This window comes from Herpailurus yagouaroundi, unplaced genomic scaffold, assembly GCF_014898765.1.
Source record: "Herpailurus yagouaroundi ecotype Mexico unplaced genomic scaffold, PumYag 187, whole genome shotgun sequence".
Classification (NCBI taxonomy): domain Eukaryota; kingdom Metazoa; phylum Chordata; class Mammalia; order Carnivora; family Felidae; genus Herpailurus; species Herpailurus yagouaroundi.
The window spans coordinates 11,686,882-11,706,959 of NW_024412418.1; the positions used below are offsets into that span (position 1 = coordinate 11,686,882).

Genomic DNA, 20,078 nt, shown 5'->3' on the forward strand with positions numbered 1-20,078 from the left:
CCGCTTATTTTTATTCCAAACATAATACTGTCATAGACCATGCCATTGCAGGACAGTGATGATTCTGATGATCTAGTCCTTCCAGGCAGGTTACAAACAATCTTGTCTTCTGGCCGGAGATGGATTCACTGCCCTCCCTGCAGACACGCAGGCACACACACAGAGCACTGGGAAGTACACATTTACTGTATACTGCATGCCGACTGCCTTGAAGAAACTGTAGCTAACCACCTTATTAGTATTCTTGCCTCCACTGTGTCTCACTTGCAGCATCAGAGGGCTGAGCAAAATGCAGTGGAACAGGGACAGACACAGCTCTGGCAATCATCTCAATGCAGGCTGCCGAATGCTGGGGGTGGGGGAGGCAGCGCATCAAGATTAATAACCTTGCCATAATCCGGGGCACCCTGCAAGCAGACACCTCTGCTGATTGACCCGCTCCTGGCTTGATGAATCTGCCTGGGGGAGAGGGATCCGGCATCTACCTTGTCCCGGGCCCCCCCCCCCCCCTGATTTTGGATGTTCTTTTGATCCTACACCGATCTGGGAAGGTAACAGTGAGCCGAATTATCTGCAGCACACAGCAGCTATTGGAGGTTACTACTGACAGTTTTCATTACACTGGTGTGTGTGTGAGCGCGTGTGTTTGTGTGTGTTTGTGAGTGTGGGTGCCTGCTTTTTGTATGAGATGTGTGAGTGTCCGTGAATGTGTGTGCGTCTGTGTGACAACCAAAGCAGGTATATCGTACAGTTGGAGATTTCAACAGCGTGAAAATATTCTCTGGGCACTTGGACTCAGTCTGTAGCCCCCAGCCTTCACCATCCCCTTCCTCCCCCCACTCCCCCCCTTTCTCTTTTTGCCTTTGATGAGTTTTTGGCTTACTTTTTGGCGGAGTCTCTTGGACACGTTTTTTGCTGGTGCTGGAAGATCAGATAAATGGAACCTTTGAAAACTGATTATTTTTCTTCTATGTGACTTAAAAAAAAAAAAAACAAAGAAGAAGAAAATAGAGTAGTGCAAGATAAGCTAGAGGATTTTAAATTTTCCTTGGTGAACTTTGAGGATCCGTAAAAGAAGGTAAGTCACGGGACTCCTTAGATCTTAGTCCTTGGTTTCTTGCAATGTTTGTGCTTTCCTGTTTGTTTTTGGAAATCCATATGCAGTTTATAAGTGCTTTTTAGAGGCTGTAATGCCCAGAAGAACTCAGTGTGTGGCATTTTGGGGCTATTTTCATGCCAAGGAGATTATTTCCATTTGTATAGCCATCCCCCAGCCCTCTTCCTTTTATTTATTTAACATTTTCACAGTGAATTCTGCTTCTATGAAATCTGGGGGGGGGGGGGGAGCGGAAATCCAGCCTTCTCCCTCCCTGAAATACTCTCTAAATTTGAGGGGAAAAATCAGAATCGCTAGTGGCAGAGGCTCTGAGTAAGAGGCAAAAGTGTGTCTGCTCAGAGACTGAGGGTGGGGGTTGGGGGTGTAATCTGGACTTTATGATAACTTAATAGTAGACTTTTTCCCCCCAAAGCCCTTATTTTTTTCTGGAATAGTTAAATCTGCTCTGGAGAGGAGCGAATGTGTGGAATACAGAGAAGCTGTTTCAACAGCTCTTAATTGGAACAAATGAGAACAAAGTGGAAATTGTTTAGTATTTTGAACCTCCTTTTTTGCACTGATTCTCTTGCGATTGTATCTCATTAACCTTTCTGAATGCTCTGTCCCCTGATTAAGACTAGTGTCTCTCATTTTGGAACATCCCCTTACCCTACATGGTCCCTAGAGAAGGGAGTGCAGTTGCAAATTGCTCTTAATCGTCTACTCTTGGCTGTAAAAGCAAGCAGGCGGCATCAGGAATTCAGGTGACTTTAGTCTCACATCTTGCCTAACTCAGGCATCCCTTTAGTGTTTCCTGGTGGTTAGCTGTGCCTCTTTTTTCTTTTTTCTTTCCCTTTCCTTCAAAGTAAAATGCAGATAGTATTTTACCTATTTCCATCCAGAGGTTACTTAATTAAAGCAAAATAGCCTTTCACTGTGTTAGCATCTGTGTTCCTGTATCTGTAGGTATTTTTATCTGTGCACTGGCATCTCTTAGCTTCTCCCTAGAAGTGAGAATCACTTGTAAATATATTTCTAAGATGCTGAGACCCCCCAGATAGAAGCAATAGAGCTTCAGTCTTCCTCAGCCTATATATGTGGATGGTTTATCCTAAAAGGAATGGTGATATTTCATGGAATGTTGGCCAACTTGAACTGTAACTGTGAACATTTTCATGAAAGAGCTGACAGTATGTTAACTAGGCAGAGGAGAGCACACATAGGTGCTTTGGTAAGTGTGGATGTCTCTTTATAGAGAGGGAGATGATGCAAATTGTAACATGAGCTTTGTTCAGAGACCATTGGGGGTCAAAGATGTATTGGGGCATCCAAGTTGAGGGATGTCAGATGTCATACTTGAAACATTAAGACTGTTTTCTCTAAGAAGGATCTTCCCCCCCCCCCCCCACAGTTCAGGACTAAAAAGAAAAAAAAAATTAGATGAGATTATACCCTGGTACCCTGGTATTACCATGGACTATCCCTTCTCTCTGATGTTTTTGCAAAGTGGTATTAGAGAAACCATTTAAGGAATGGCAGCTGTTACAAGATGCCCCCTACTCCAGCTGACCCTTCCTCCACTCTGCTCTTGGTAAAGATACTATGGGAAGACTGTCTCTTATCAGTGTAATTTATGATCTGTCATTCTTGTCAACTATTTCTGCTCTGGATATTTTCATCTGTTACTCCTAGATTCCAGTTACATTTCTTTCATCAGAAAGGGTTTTTTTCATTTTTAAATGATTGAAACCTAGGAGAAACTCCAGATAAAATTTCATTTTCTTTGTGGCACAAACAACCTGGGACTCGTGAAACCCGAAGGCGAATGTGGTACATACACCAGAAACACAGGGTACTGTTCTGAAGAGCGTACAGAGCCCTGATGCTCCTGGAGGGGGTTTGGAGTTCCCCACAGTCTGCCTGGATCGTCACCATTCCTTACATCGGCAGCTCTTCGTGAACACGCAGCTTTTGGTTACCAGTACCAGGTGCAGAGGGACAGTATATCACACCTTCTATTTTGTGAGGGGACTGTTCTGAATGAAGAGAAGCCCTTTGAAAATGCCGTTCTGGAAGTTGGCAAATAAGTGCCTCTTATTGAGGCTATTTAATTCTGACTTTTCCCCCTCCCGTTCACATTCTCACCCAGGGTGGGTATATTTAGAGTTGTGGTATTGGTTCAAAAACCGGTTGAAGATTATTCTCAACACCATCTAAAAAATAATCAGGATAACATCTTGGCTTTTGTGTATTTGAGATTTAATAATTGTAATGAGTGAATCTTCTAGCAATAGCAACACTTTCATTATCACTTATTTTAAGCTAATAATAGAAATGGGGTACAAGCCAACTCAGGGTTTTCTGATTACAGCTTCTGCAGTGAGTAAAGCCTCTCCCTGGTATGTCAGGGTTTCCTGGGGGTGTTTGAGCAGTTGTAACTTTGCATCTTTATTAGCTTAGGTCAGAGTAAAGGCAAACAGCTTTCTATCAGAACAGGCTCCAGATATATGGCTTTCTTTTGTCTTTTCTGGATTTGTTTTGTGATCAGAGTGGTTTTTGTTTTTGTTAGGTTTGTTGCTTGTTTGTTTTTAGTTTAATGGGGTTTGTTTTCTTGCTTAGTGAGTTCAAAGAAGAAAAGGGAGGGAGAGAACTTTTTGTTTCAGTACAGGTAACAAGTCAGTTGACAAAAGGTTGGACTTCCTGGAAGAAGGAATATATGCAGAGTTAATTTTTTAAAAAGAATTCATTGGTAGAGAATGCCTTGAGTTTATCTGGGGGCGAATAAAGGAAATTCCAATTCCTTCTCTATTTAGTTCCAATCAGTTATCCAGCCTCTCTTTGGGTCTTGGCTCAAGTGAACCAGCCAGGCCCAACATTCTTCCTTGTGTTTCTAAGACCTAGGGCACTTAACACATGAATGGCTCTTTCCTTCTGTAACTAGCAGAGCTGACAGCTGGAAAGTCAGCCACTGAGAACCTTTACAGGAAGCCGGAAAGATCACCCCGTAAATTGAAGAGCAAAAGGGAGCTCTTGTAGCTTGGGCCCTGAAGGTGGGTGAAGACCAGGCGAACTGAACTTGAAGTTTTGATTGCTGAGTCATTACAACAGCCTGGAGCTGTGTGTTAGCTCCACAAACTGATGCTGACACTGGGGCTAATGCTAATAAACTGGAGCATCAGCCTACAGCAGAAAATGCAGACTCTTGGGATGAAGAAGATCCAGGCTCTCATGACAGATGCATGTTTGTATAGTCTTGCTATTGTTCTTCATCCCCTGAGAACTTCTCCCGGTCCCCTGTTAAATTGCAAAGGAAGAGATGGATTAATTAAAGTGAAGGTAGAACAGGGGCTTTGCAATGGACTAAATCAATTTACTCAATTTATCTGAATCCCCATTTGGGACTACTCAGTATACTGTCACCGGTAAAAGTGGGGTTGGGTGGAGGCAGGGGTTAGAATCAGGAGAACGTTTGAAACTTAGGTGTCAGTCAAACATTGATGGTGCACTTGATGGTCAGTAAGTCACTGAAAGTCTCAGAACTCTGATCATTCTTCCTGTTTAGGAATAAGCATCCTTATAGTGTGTCCTTGGGATTATGATGAAGTATTATAGATATAAATATATTTAAGTATAAATTTAAATAAATATTTAAATATAAAATGATCTGTTATTACACTGCTATGGAAATGTAATGTACTATGGTAATGATGACTTCATATATGGTTTAAGTCTTTACAAAATAGTTTCTTCAATATGATTTTCAAATTAAGCAGAACGTATCTTCATAATGGTGATCAATATTTGTGGTATTTGGGTGTTTCACAAATGTGTTGACTATACCTCACCTCAGTAATTTCTGTGGCACACTCTTGGTTGCAGGTTTGTGTATGTGTGAGTGCCTGTGCAAATGAGCACGTATACACATGCTCAATTACTTGCAAATAATTATACCTCCTATAGGAGGTGCAGCTTCAGATTCATGAAAAATAGAAAATGTGATGATCTCAATCCATTGTCATTGGATATCCAGAGAGGACAGGAAAGACTTGGACATCTAGCCCTTTTGGGGGGACTACACAGATCATTATAGGGTTTGTGGAGTCTAGAAAACTCTATTCCACAATAAGGCTGTTGACTAGAATTTGAGTTAAACTTGGAAATTGTATCAACAGGATCGCAATGAATTATCTTTGCGGGATAGATAGACCAGAATTAAAGGGCTCAGTTAGAGATCCTTATGACAAGAAAATATGGTAGTGATGGGCATTGGCTTTGAAGTTGGACTTGGGTTGGTTACCTAATCTCTCAGAACCTCAGTTATCCAATCTGTAAAATGGGGATAATCAATCATTCAATGGGCCTCTGTGTGAGTGAATAGATGAGTGTATATGTACTTGACCCTTGAACAATATACGGGTTAGGGGTGCCAGCCTCCAGGCAGTAGAAAATCTCCTGTAACTTTTGACTCATCCAAAACTTACAGCTTACTATCTGTTGACCAGAAGCCTTACTGATAACATAGTCAATTAACATATTTTGTAGTATGTATTCTATATTGTATTCTTACAACAAAGTAAGCTAGAGAAAAAAAATTTTTTTTTCAACGTTTTTTTTTATTTATTTTTGGGACAGAGAGAAACAGAGCATGAACGGGGGAGGGGCAGAGAGAGAGGGAGACACAGCATCGGAAACAGGCTCCAGGCTCCGAGCCATCAGCCCAGAGCCTGACGCGGGGCTCGAACTCACGGACCGCGAGATCGTGACCTGGCTGAAGTCGGACACTTAACCGACTGCGCCACCCAGGCGCCCCAGAGAAAAAATCTTTTTAAGAAAATCAAAGGGAAGATATGTTTACTGCACTGTAAGACATCCACGTAATAAGCAGATCCACACTGTTCAAACCTATCTTGTTGAAGGTCAGCTGTTATAGTACTTGGCAAAATTCTTAACACAAAACTGAAACTCTATAGTTTCACATATATTTTTCCCCCCTTCATCTGGCTTAAGAATTAGGAAGACCACTGTAATTTAATGTATTTATGTAATTTATGTTGGTAGGCAAAAGCCCCAAATGTAATCTGAGAGCTAAGTACCACGGGAGAGAGAAAGTTGTATTTCTGTAAATTAGCTCATTTCATGTACCATGATTTCATCAGATCCTTTCTCAGCAACCAAAGTGCCCTTTCCAGATGTCACCTCACTTACGCTCAGAACTTCCAAAATGATACTGAACGTAAGTAGCGAGAATCCTGTGCACCCATCCATATGTGGTTGCAGTTCACATGTCAGCAAGTGGTGTTAACATTGCTCTTTATCTAACATCTCGTTTTGTTCACAGTCAATGAAAGGATGCATATTTATTAAACACCTACCTGGTACAAGCACTATGATCACCGCTGTGGGGGATGTAGGCCTCTCTCTGCTCATGCTTCTTTGCTGCAATTCCTGCATTTGGATGGGGCATGCTGCAGTTTCCAGGCTGTCCCCTGGAATTTGGACTTCATAGTTAAACAGGATTAAGATTCCTCTGCAAGAAGATGACCTATGTGGGGCTATGTCATTATGTATGACCTTTATTTAGTTCAAGAACATATTGCAAAAGATGTAAAAATCCTTGTTCCTGTTGTAGCTGAACTGAGCTGTCAGTGATGAGTTCAGTTCTGCTTTGCTAACTCTGCATGGTTGATACCACTTGGCCCAGGTATTTCTGTTCTGCACAGTCAGCCTTTCCCTAGGCACGAAAGGAGCAGGGTTTTGTCCTTCAGATTGTGGGTTTTTCTGTCCTTACAATGAATGGATGGAGCTCATTTTATGGCTTGCCGAGAAGGAAGACAAGAACCATGTTCCCTTTAGTGTAAGACTGGTTTCTTAAAATCCAAATCTAGTAGAGTAAGAAAGGGAAGAGGCATGTCAATTGGTGAAAATAATAAATGCAAGTTTATGGGTCTCAACCACAGACTTGAGCCTCAGGATATGTGGTTAGAGAAGTGTACTGAACTAACTTCCCTGAGTAATATACTGCAGATATACACAATTAGATGGTATCATAAATTATAATGAATCCTCTCATAGTCATCAAATGGGTTCTAAGTGCCAGACGCTGTGCTATGTTGCAGGCTGTATTATTTACACTTTCAAAACAAAGGTAAGGTAACATTCCCATATTACAGATGCAACAAAAAGTGATTCACTCCTTTGTCCAATATTCAGACCGACTTCAAAGCTCATGTATGTCTCTTCTATGTATTCATAAGGATATATATTCTATATATACCATGTCTTAAAAAAATCTTTATGTTGTAAACCCAGTGCTTCTTCACATAAATCCTTGAATATGGAGAGTCCAGAGCAAGGCTTCTCTAAATGCAAATCAAATAATCTTGTTGCCATAACAGGACTCATTCTATCAGTGGAAAGATGTAATCTCTGTCTCTAAGGGACCTCTGAAGGGTCACCTCCTGAACCAGTGGGTTCCAGGTAACAGTAAGTCCTTAATGCTTTTGAGGTAGAGCCCAACTTTGACAATTAAGTAAATCTCATAAGAATGTTTGGTATCATGTAGCGTATTGGCAAAAGTAATTACAGTTACGGGATGTGGGACAAAGAAATGACATCTGCTCTGTAACATTAAATCCTAAGTAGCAGTGGACAATATTTGCAGAATATACTTTATGGGTAGTGTCCCTAAGTGTCTCTCTATGTAACTTTGTATGGATTTCTTTGGTACCTTTTTCCTTTCCTTGCGTGGTTGTTGTAAAAACATTAAGAAAAATAATACTCAAAAGGGACTGAGAATTGGGATTTGGTTCTGTTCAATAAAAGATAAATAATAGGGATGCCTGGGTAGCTTAGTCACTTAAGCATCCAACTCTTGACTTCCGCTCAGGTCATGATCTCCCTGTTTTTAGGTTCGAGCCCCATGTTGGGCTCTGCTCTGACAGTACGGAGCCTGCTAGGGCTTTTCTCTCTCTCCCTTCCTCTCTCTGTTATTCCTGTGATCTTTCTCTGAAAATAAATTAACATTAAATAAATATTATGATATATTTTTAAAATTATAATAATTAGTAGTATTAATATGATAATTTAGGAATATCTATTTGTGTATAAAGCTTGTACTCCGCAGTGCCAGAGGTTATACAAATTGTTACCTCACATGAGTGAACAGAAACATGAATATCCATGTCTGTCTGGCCATAAAAATATGAGCGAGAGGAGGAAAATTATCTTTTAGATACTGATGTCAGTGAGGGACATGCTGATGGAAAAAGAGTGATTTGGCTCAGGGCATTCAAGGAGACTAGAGAAACAGAGAGCCAAGTCAGAATTTCATGTGCTAAGGAATTTTTTTTTATTGTTCAATCCTTAAAATGCCGTGAACTTGGGAACGTAGCACAACGCTTATCTGTAAACAGGAAAAAGGGTCACATTTTGAAAGCTTTCTTGATAAAGAGAGGAGGTAACCATCTTCCTTTGACTTTATGCTATAAAAGAAACAAAGAAAATTTCAACTCTGCCTCTTTTCTCATCCCTGTAAAATTTCTCTAGCTTTTGTATGAAGTGTGGATATATATTTTTTTTAAACCAAATCAGTTTTTGGTGTTCTAGATACTCCTTTTTGTATATATGAGGAAACCAGAATTCTCTGTGTTTGGTAAGCCATTCCAGGATAGGAGATTTAAATTCTTTATGTAGGACAGCTTGATCTGTATCTTCGTGATTTGCGTGATAAGTCCCAGAAGCAAGGACCAAGTATGTACACAATGGTTCAGGGTATACTTTTTGGGAAAAGTATGATTGGAATTAAAACTTTTGATCATACATGCCAGGAACCTTGCAGATGCTTAATGTGGAAGAACTGTTTCACTAAAGAAAAGTTTTTTATACAAATTGAGACAAATGTTTGCATAACAGTAAAATAAGTATGAAGTGCAAGCAATTTGAACAATCACTTTAGTAAAGGTGAAGTTGTGCCTGAAAATGACTGAGTGATTAGTAATAAAAACAGTGGCTGAATGTGCTAACTTTTTTCCTGTTGGAGACGTTCCCTATGTATAGTGATAAACATACTAAGGAGATAGGTACACACAAGGAAAAAATTGCACTCACACTTCTAAAGGAAAGTCATGTTTATATGTGACTTTTGCTCAGGATCTTTCCTCTACCAAAGAGCGTGGAATATAATAAATATGAAACACTTTATCAACTAACCTGTTCTGATTCCAGTGCCCCAAATAAGAATATATATATATATATATATATATATATAAGTAGTTTTAAGTTTTTCTGAGTGTCCCTTGATTGCAAATACTTTAATGAACCAGAGTCTATCTTGTTCACAGACGGCTGAGTTCTTCTTGTGCTCATCTGGTGGATGCTACCTCCTTTATCCCTTTCTTCTGCTTTGACCTATCTTGCCTTACTGCCATGATTTTGCTGGATGTGTGTTTGCCCCCTCAAGTTGGATTTTTATTTCTGCCGTCACAATAGGCACTCATGCATTTTTTCTAAGCTTTCACTAAGCGGAATTCTATTTTTCCTATCTGGCACATGTTTTTTTCCCCAAGACTCATTTGACTGAGAGTGTGTATATATATATAATTTGACTGATATATATATATGTATCTTTTTTCTATTCCTGAATCTCAGAAGTATGACATAGATCTGGATTAAGATCGCTTTTGCTTGAGTAAATCAGCATTGTCTATGAATGCTCTTGAGGATGATATCTTTGTGCTTATGTGTCCATTTCAGTGGTATCATTTGTCCATATGTTTCATTTTCTTTCTTTTTTGTTTAATGTTCACTTTTGAGAGAGAGAGAGAGAGACAGAGTGTGAGGGGACAAGGGGTAGAGAGAGAGGGAAACACAGAATCTGAAGCAGGCTCCAGGCCCCGAGCCATCCAGCACAGAGCTCGATGTGGGGCTTGAACTCACAAACCATGAGATCATGACCTGAGCCGGAACTGGGTGCCCAACAGACTGAGCCACCCAGGCGCCCCTATTGATGTGTTTCTTGAACACCTACTAGCTTCACTATTCTATAGAGTATAGTGTGGAACACAAAGTTGTAAACAAATGATGTTTTTCCCCTCAAATACGTTTATGTACTATTGCTAATGTTATATTAGCAAAAGAGAAATTAACTTGCTAAACAACGCAGCATGGCATTCAGAACCAAAAAATGGAGTCAATATGAATTATTTACAGAATAAAGTTATCACTGGGGACTTTGTGATGGGGAAGATTAAGGAAGAAACTTGCTCTACATTATGTTTAGGACTAAATCCAGTTTTTCTGAAGAGAAATGGAAGAGATGAGGGCTTTAGTGTGAATAGGGGAAGAAAATGTCATCAACAAGTATTTGGTAGATAAGAATAAAGATTTGGGGTGGGTCCCATAGAAAGCCTAGAAAAAAAGAATCACAAAATTAACCCCATAGCTAGCATGTGTTTAACACTGTGATATTCCAAGTGGTATGCTGGGAACTTCAGTTGTGAAAAAGAACTATGATGATTCTCACGGGACAGATGAGGAAACTCAACCTCAGACAAGTTGTGATTTGCTCAGGTAAACAGTCACATGTCGTGTATGATGTGTGCCTAGATGGCTCTGGCTGCAGAGCCCAGGTGACTTGGTTCCTCCCGTTATGATCTTTATCCTTGTAAACCCTGAAAGCCATCCAGTATTCGGTATTTTCCCTTCCTGAGTTTCGAATTGTTCTTTACTCTTTTAGGTGAAAACTGTTTGGTGTAACTTTTTTTTTTTTTACCTTAATTTTCCTGGAATTTTTTCTCCAGTGATCGCCAAAAAGAGAGCTTGGAAACAAAGATAGATGCAAAGATTCCTATCTGGCATCCTTACTTTCTCTTCCCTGTTGGGATCTGAGTATGTCCCTTTTCTATTTTCTGGAAGGGGAGCTAGTGCTTTATACAGATGGTCTGTTGGACAGACAGATGGTCCAGACTTCTCTAATGGTATGTTCTAGAGAGAAACATGTCTGTGAACTGCCAGCTCAGAATGGAATGGCACTTAACATAAGCATGAAGAGTTGATAGAGGAAAGTATGTTCTCTGACCTTCCAGACGTCAGCCCAGTTTGTTAGTTTGGAATTCTTAGAGATAGAAGAGAGACTTCATTCTGCTGCAGTAGATGGCTGTTTCTTTCTCTCAAGCCAGAGGGCTGATCCTTCCACAACAGTAAACTCAGAAATTTGCCAGGCAGTTTCATAGGATGCCATTTTTCTTGGCTTAGGGCCTGGATCTAAGGTAAGGATCCAGGAGAAGCAAAAGGCTGACCAGTTTGAAGCTGGTCCACTCTAATTCTGACCATGCCATTTACTGGGAGGGAGTGGAGGCAAGAAGGAATAAAAAACAAAACAAAACAATACAAAACAGCAGAGGGTTTTGCCAAGAGAAAGCCACTAATCAAATTGATTCTTTGGTCATTACTTTTAATCTCTATGGGGACAGTACAGAGTCACCTGTCAGGCTTGTGGTTAAATAACCCCTTGATTCTCCCCCCTTATGAGAGCAGAGATAGGAAATTTAAAAATGGGAAAAAAGCTAATTTCATCTCTATCTGAGGTTTGGGTACTGCTCCAGAAAAACCTGCCTTCCTCAATATCTGTTTTACTCACCTTCACCACCTCCCATAGTTAGTGATTTGAGCGTCCACAGCATAAGGAAATCTTTCCCTACTCTTGTCTCCTGTTCCCCTAGTCTTCTTGCCAAGTGGAGGCCACAGAAGATGCAAGAAGTCCTGTTCAGCAACAGCTCCTGTTTCTGACATTGACTCAGACCTCCTACCTACTGGCTTGCTAGGACTTCCCAATTTCCTGCTTCCTCTCTCCAACTTTTTAAATATATCTCATCTCCAGATCCAAGTTTTCCAGCATCTACCTCAGGCCTTCCTCCTTTTTGGTAATGTCTTTACTTACAAATCTGTATTCTTTGTTCTAGTCTCTATTCTGCACAGTTCCACAGTTTTAAGCAACCTAAGGCTTCACATTAAAAGGCATTGCTTCCACTTGCCCCAGCTTGCGATATTGTGAGCAATGTTCAACCCTCCAGCCCCCTTGCTGGGCATGGGGAGCAGGTGCTGCCTTTGCATAATGACTCTGAATCTTCCCAACCTGAAAATCCTAGTTACACATTTGCCAACGATCTCCTTTTTTTTCTGGCATTTAATGTAAGCGTCTTTTAAAAAGGATGATGTTCTTACCTTGCCAGATTGGGACCATGATAACAGCCAGCATTTATTAAGCATTTACTATACATTTAGAACTTTATATTCATTTTCAAAAATTCGACTCCCCCTCCTTCCCCCAAGAAAGCAACTGAAGTAGCTATTACACACATTTCAAAGAAGGAAACATTTGGGGCACCTGGGTGGCTCAGTCAGTTAAGCATTTGACTCTGGGTTTTGGCTCAGGTCATGATCTCACTGTTCATGCTCTGTGCTGATGGTGTGGAGCCTACTTGGAGAGAGCCTCTTTCTCTCCCTCTGCCCCTCCCCCACTTGCTTGCTCTTGCTTTCTCTCTCTCTCTTAAAATAAATAAAAATAAATTTCAAAAAAAGAAACATTTGGGGCACCTGGGTGGCTCAGTTGATTAAGCATACAACTTTGCCTCAGGTCATGATCTCGTGGTCCATGGGTTCGAGCCCCACATCAGGCTCTGTGCTGACAACTCAGAGTCTAGAGCCTGCTTCATATTATGGGTCCCCCTCTCTCTCTGCCCCTCCCCCACTCATGCTCTGTCTCTCTCTCTCTCTCTCTTTTTCTCTGTCTCTTTCTCTTTAGCTCTCTCAAAATGAATAAACATTGAAAATTTTTAAAAAATATTTTAAAGAAGGAAACATTTAAGGTAAGAGAGGTTAAATAAATGGCCAAGTTCACATAGCAGAGATCTGGATAAAGCAAGTATCTATGTCTAGAAATATTATCGTATGCTGCCTTCGAAGTCATTTAAAAAATAAGTGGTCCCTTCTTTCAGAGGGGAATGCATGGGATTTTGTGTTTGGGTATATAAGAAAAAGCTTTGTAAACTTTAAAGCTCTATGCAAATGTTAATTGTTACTATGTTCTACCCTAAAATTATTTATGGATGACACTGCATATATTTATATAGCTCGGTATAACAAATAGCTGATTAAGGAGCAATCATTTCTCAATTTTAAAGCAGAAATATTGTGGATGCTTATGACATAGAGCTTGAAAAACAGATGCGTGCGGGAGCCTGGTTGGTGTGTCTGGTGAAATACTGTACAACCTGACTAAATTACACTAATGAGTTGGAGACCCATTACAAATTATCACATTTGCCCAATTAGCAAAGGAGTAACTTAGAGAAAATGACTACTAAGGAAGCAAAGCTGATGTAAAGGAAAGACAAAACTTCAAGGAAGCCTAAAAGACGGTAGTACACACCACACTCACATGCACACACACATTACAGTAGGTAAACTTATTAACATTATTCTGAAATCTACAAAAATGTGCACAATATGGATCTATGTGTATATATGGACTGCTCAGTTCCATTGCCTCCCCTCCAATTACCTGTCTTACAACAGAGAACAATGAATGGAAGCTCATTGTTTGGAGGTTCCCCAAAAAAGTTTTATGTTTCTACTGAGTTTGAATTTTGTGTTACAGTTACACTATTATACTAAAGTAGACTGTGGTTCTACATTTAGTTAAGTTTTATTATATGCTTTGAGGATTGCATTCCCATCCTGAACACATCAATAGGTATTATCACCTTGGAGTGTTCTTGGTTACAGTACTTTTTTCTAAATTTTTCTTAGAAGTCATTCTTCACATATTCTCAGGGAGAAGGGCCCTGCTTTCCAGATTCTCTCAATAAACTTATTTTGAGGACAAAAATAAAAAAAACAAGTTATCTACCAACCTCCTTGCGATTATAAAATCTCAGTGTTTGAGAGCTCAAAGAACAATACCCCGTTTAAATCTAGATTATTTTTCATGGAGTTTTAATAGTATCAAAATAGACTTTAATACAATTTAGAAGTAGAAATCCAGAAATTGCGTAGTTGCCTATTGCATTTATTTCCACCACTTATTGAATATTGTATGTCAGTGACAGGGATGTACATATATCTTGTGTAATTCTTAGTACAGGCAATAATGTAATCACTTTTCATATACAGGTAGGGAAACTGAGGCTTAGAGAAGATAAGTAAATTGACGGTGAGGATGCATCTAATAAATGTCTGAGCTGGGATTTGAGAAAATAAGTGTCATGTTTCAAAGGCACTTACAGTCTACCAAACATATGGTCATATTCACAGCAGGCTTTCTGCTAAAATTATGGCTTGTAAGCCCAGATCTTCATAATTAAAATAATGGCCTGCTCTAATTGCCTGCATTCTTTTCTGTGTTTCTAAACTTTTCCTTGTTCCTGGGCTTTGATCAGATGGTCAATGTGCTGTCAGTTTTGCCTTAGTTTTAGTTTTGTGGCTTTAGAATTCTTTGTGCTTTACCCTATACTAGGACTTACTAAATTTAACACAGACAATCTTCTGGTGCATACAGCCTAGCGGATACATGCTTCTAGCCTTCTTGGTGAGGAAATGGGGCTACATTTGTCCTTTTTCTGTAATAACGATAAAAACATGGTCACAGGATACATGCGTATCCTGGTACGCATGGCCTTTTTCTCTGTGACTCCCATGAAGAAGTAGAGTCTGTCTTGTTACTCCTTGAAACTAGACTACCTTTGTGACTTGCTTTGATAGAACGTAAGAGAAATGGCATTCTAACTTACAGGGATAGGCATTAGGAAGCCTGTAGCTTCCATTTTTCCCCCATGAAAGGAAGCCCATCTAGCTGGAGGATATACAGAAAACCCATTACTCTCTCCCTTTTCCCTGTGTTGTGTCTTCCAAAGCCAGCATGGCTACCAGACATGTGAGGGAGGCCACCTCAGGCCTTCAAGCTCAGCTTCTGCTCCAGCTAAATGCAGTTGTGTAAGTGAACTGAGGAAACCAGAAGCAGACAAAGAGACCATCCAATACAGACAGTGGTTAGATAGAAGAAATGTCTAAGTCTCTGTATTGGGATGATTTATTACACAGCAGCAGTTTACCGGAACAGAATTACCTACTAGACAGGTGTTATTAATTTCTTAAGATTTAAATTGGGGTGGGAGTGATGTGTGAGTTTCTGAAGTTGTTGACTTTCTGTGTCTTTTTGAAAAAGAGTAACCTGGTAACCTAGTGGTACAGCTCTCTTCTGTGAATATGGATCTCTTCAACTGCAGTGCTGCTGATATAAAAAATCTAGATTTTGCTAATTAGCAGCTTGGCATTCATTCAGCTTCATTTTTTACTGCTTTTGAGTCATTATTCAGCAAACATTTAGAACCGACTATGCGTCAAGCATACTCATTGTAAATAATGTAATATTTATTATGAACAGGTTCAATATAGAGAGGAAATAAATTTCCTCCACACCTCTAGGGTATTAAGTTTTACACACACACACACACACACACACAGTTACTCATTCATACTCCTATGTTATGGATTCCTTCTTCCACTCGGGTTTTTTTTTTGAAGGAAAAAAAGTTACCCTCCTTGGACCTTGTGATAATAATTTGTATGTTTATTTACATGTTCACATTTAATTCTCCCAGTAACCCTCTGAGAAGGGTGTTATTTTCCCATTTTACATATGGGAATACTAAGGGTAAAAAGATTAAGTGATGGTTTCAATGTCATACAACTGGAGAACGCAAAATCGAAACGTGTATCGTGACTTCTACTCCCAGGACCTTTTTTATTGCATGAGATCTCCTACTTCCATCCAGGACTGTGAGACCAGCTCCAGGGCCTCCACTTTATCTCTTTCTGTTTTTTGTTTTTTTTTTTTTTTTTTTTTTTTTTCATTTTTTTTTCCCTCTCTCACTCCATTTAACCTTAGCCCTTCTCCTAATTGGTAGTAGGAATTCTCCTGTACTATGTGTATGGAAGCCTTCTTGCAAGAACAGAACATTGTTTTCTAGATACTGAAAAGCACTTGCCTCATGTGGGGCGTCTATCTTGTTTCAGAAAGTCCTTTGTGTGGTGACATGGGGTCCTGATTTGCTTTTATGGTCAATTTATTCAGAATTAAGGTGTCAAGGGAGTAAGCCCCAGGGAAGAGGAATTTTCCCTTTAATGCCTCATAAGGTATTTCTTGGGTGATATAAAGTATTTTACTTGCACAGCATCTTCTTAGAACATGTGAAGAAATAGACATGGTGAACTAAGTTTGCATGTTAAATCTTAATTTCTGCTACTCCTGAGGCAGAGCTTATATACCTGAGGTACAGCTTCTTGCCAGATCTAAGTGGGAGGGATAAAAGTTAACTTAGATTCCTTGCCCTGTACCAACAAAATGTCCCAATTTTAGTGTCTTCCTTCCATTACTAGACTTAATTTTTTTCTCCTCTAAAATCTCATTACATTACTTGATTGTTGTACTCAGGCTTACGTAGCCCATTTCTGTCTTCATAAACGATTTGGTGAACAGAGACTAACTGTCACACACTCACTAATACTTGTAACCTAGAAGATCATGGAGTTCATCTTCCAGTATATAGCAGTCCTGGGTCAGTGGCTAGTCTACAGGATGACCAAGGAACTACTGTATAGAGGCATTAGTCATTTTTCCTACCTTTTTCTTTTCAAAGCCCCTATGTTCTTTTAGCTCCTGGCCTGTCTGTTTTTATAAATATTCAGTAGCATTAGGGTTTACAAAATTCTCTCCTGTGTATGGAATTTACTTTTGCTCCACTCCTAAGACTCTGCTCTGAGGTTTTTCTTAACTTTCCTATGTTGTGTTTCACATTGTACTTACAAGTGCCCATAATGTATACTCAGAACAAAGGAAAAGGTGATATAAAATACAGACTCACTGGTGAAATTTGTTTCTTTCCACTAATTGGTTTCTCCTAGGCCTTTGTTAATGCTTCTTAGGATTCATCATACAAGTCAGGGTTAATAGTGTGAGGTTTGCTTAGCACCTATATTGAATGAAAAATAAGGCATATGGAAAAATAAGAGCCGTGGACTTGAAATTAGAATCCTGAGTCCTTCCATTTCCTAGCTCTACAACATAGGGCAAGTCTCTGAGCTTGCAATTTCTGAAAGCAGCTTCATTCTTTTGTGGAATAGGGATCATACCTGTCTCAAAAGCATCTTCTGCAATGCAGAATGTTGTGTATGTGTAAGGTATTATAATTGTTGCGTAGCATTTTGAAGATTAACTTTTTCAGATTATGCAGTATACAAATCTAATGGTGGGTTTTGTAGCAAGAATGAGGCAGCAAAGAGAAAAATGTCCAAGAAAGTCTTGAACAAACATCACCACTTAAAAATAATGTTGTTTCTATGATATTCATAATTGTCTCCTAATGTTTATATTGGTTTAGAAAAAAATGTAAATAAACTTGATATATTCATGTGTTGTTGGTAGCTGTGTATATTCATATAACGCTTTTCAAAAGCAACCTGACTTTATTGTAGGTCATAGAATTGTTCATTTGCTTTGATCCCTTTCTGGAAATCTATCCTAAATAAATATAAAACATGCAATGTACAGAAATATGCTAATAAAATTGTAACAGTAAAAAAAATGTCATCAACCAATATGTCAAACAAAAAGATATGGGTAAAATAATTATGTGTGGAGATAAGGCAGCTACTAAAATTTACAACCTGGAAGACTTTGTATAATGACAACTATATAAAGAAAACAGGCATGCACACCTCATTTTATTGTGCTTCACTTTATTATACTTCACAGACACTATACAGGAAAACCTTGGAGTGCGAGCATCATTCCTTATGGAAACATGCTTGTAACCCAAAGCACTTGTATATCAAAATGAATTTCCCCATAAGAAATAATGGAAACTCAGGTGATTCATTCCATACCCCAAGGATGTTCATATTAAAATGACTATAATACTGTAATATAATATAAAATAATAAAAAATACAAAATATAAAGAAAGGTAAACAAATAAACCTGTATTTCCCTGTGAAAATCTTCATGGCTGGTATGCGGGAGATGAGAGAGAGGAGGGTTATTGCGTAGGACAACTTTCACTATCACTAATGGATGTTGACTACAGTACAGTATTAATAAACCCTTGTCATATACTGTATTTATTGTAACTGGCAATAAGGCAGCAGAGGAAAGGGTCTATATCTGCAGGCAGCCTGACCTAGAATGAAGCAAAGCATTCCTAAGCTTATTCTTATATGGAAAAGCAAAGGCCTGCCCATAGGTTCTTGGAAGTGACAAAAAATACACTAGGGCCAGTTGTGGGCACCTTCCAATGTTCCGAAAAATCACTGATTTCTGCCAGACACCGTGTCCTGAGACTGGGCATCTGAGCATGGGAGCTGATCACCCGTAATCCTGTAGCACGTGTGTGAGAGAGAGAGAGAGAGAGAGAGAGAGAGAAGAATCATTGGCTCACTTGTGATCATGTGATGTTCAGCATCACGTACTACTTATATTGCAAGACACTACTTGTTTCCCCAGTTAAAATTTATTAGAAATGTTTGTTCGTTTTGCAGAACACTTGCAGAACAAGTTACTCTCAATCCAAGGTTTTACTATACTTTGTTTTTAACAAGTTGAAGGTGTGTGGCAGCCTTGTGTTGGACAAGTTGATTAGCACCATTTTCCCAACAGCATTTGTGCACTTTTTGTGTCTGTCACATTTGGGTAATTCTTAATATTTCAGACTTTTTCATTATTACATTGTGACCTGTGATCAGTGATCTTTGTTACTGTATTGGTTTTGGTGCCATGAAGTATACCCACATAAGATGGCAAACTTAATAGATAAATGTTATGTGTGTTCTGACTGCTCCATGGACTGGCTGTTCTCCTGTCTCTCTCCTTGTCCTCAGGCCTCCCTATTTCCTGAGACACTACAGTATTGAAATTAGGCTAATTAATAACCCTGCAATGGCCTCTAAGTGCACAAGAGAAAGAATTGCATGCCTCGCACTTTGAATCAAAAGTTAGAAATGACAAAGCTTAGTGAGGAGGGCCTACCTGAAGCTGAGATAGGCAGAAAGCTAGAGCTCTGTGTCAAGTAGTTCACCAAATTGTGGATGCAAAGGGAAAGTTCTTGAAGGTAATTAGAAGTGCTACTCCCACAAACATGTGAATATTGAGAAAGAGAAACAGCCTTCTTGCCGATATGAAGAACGATTTAGTGGTCTGAAAGAAGCTCAAAAGAGCCGCAACCTTCTCTTAAACCAAAGCCTAATCCAGAGCAAGGCCTGACTCTCTTGGAGCCTATGAAGGCTGAGAGAGTTGAAGCTCCCGAAGAAAATTTTGAAGCTAGCAGAGGTTTGGTTCATGAGATTTAAGACAAGAAGCCATCTCCAGAATATAAAAGTTCAGGGAGAAGCAGCAAGTGCTGACGTGGGAGCGGTAGCAGCTTATCCAGAAGTCGTGGCTAAAATAATTCATGAAGGTGACTACACTAAACAGTGGATTTTCAATGCAGATGAAACATCCTTCTCTTGGAAGAAGATGCCACCTAAGACTTTAACAGAGAGCAGTCAGTGGCTGGCTTCAAAGCTTCAAAAGACCACTTGACTCTCTTGTTAGGGGCTAGTGCATCTGGTGGCTTTAAGTTGAAGCCAATACTCCTTTACCATTTTTAAAAGTCCTATGGCCCTTAAGAATTATACTAAATCTACTCTGCCTGTGTTCTGTAAATGGAACTGCAAAGCCTGGATGACAGCACGTTTGTTTATAACATGGTTTACTGAAACTCCAAAGCCCACTGTTGAGAACTTCCACTCAGGAAAAAAAAAAATCTTTTTCACAATATTATTGCTCATGGACAATGCACCTGGTCACCTGATGGGAATGTACACTGAAATTCATGTTTTTTCATGCCTGCTAACACAACATCCATTCTCTAACCCATGGATCATGAAGTAAT

General features: G+C 39.5%; 1 protein-coding gene across 4 annotated transcripts in view; it reads left to right on the plus strand.

Moving 5' to 3' along the window:
- Nucleotides 1-517: 517 nt before the first annotated feature.
- The window catches only part of LRRC4C (leucine rich repeat containing 4C), a 1,211,302-nt gene continuing 1,191,741 nt past the window's right edge, over nt 518-20,078 (plus strand). For all 4 annotated transcript variants that reach the window (XM_040495407.1, XM_040495403.1, XM_040495404.1 and 1 more), the window contains exon 1: nt 518-1,078. The gene's annotated coding sequence lies outside the window, so the exon portion shown is untranslated. The remainder of the gene's footprint in view (nt 1,079-20,078) is intronic.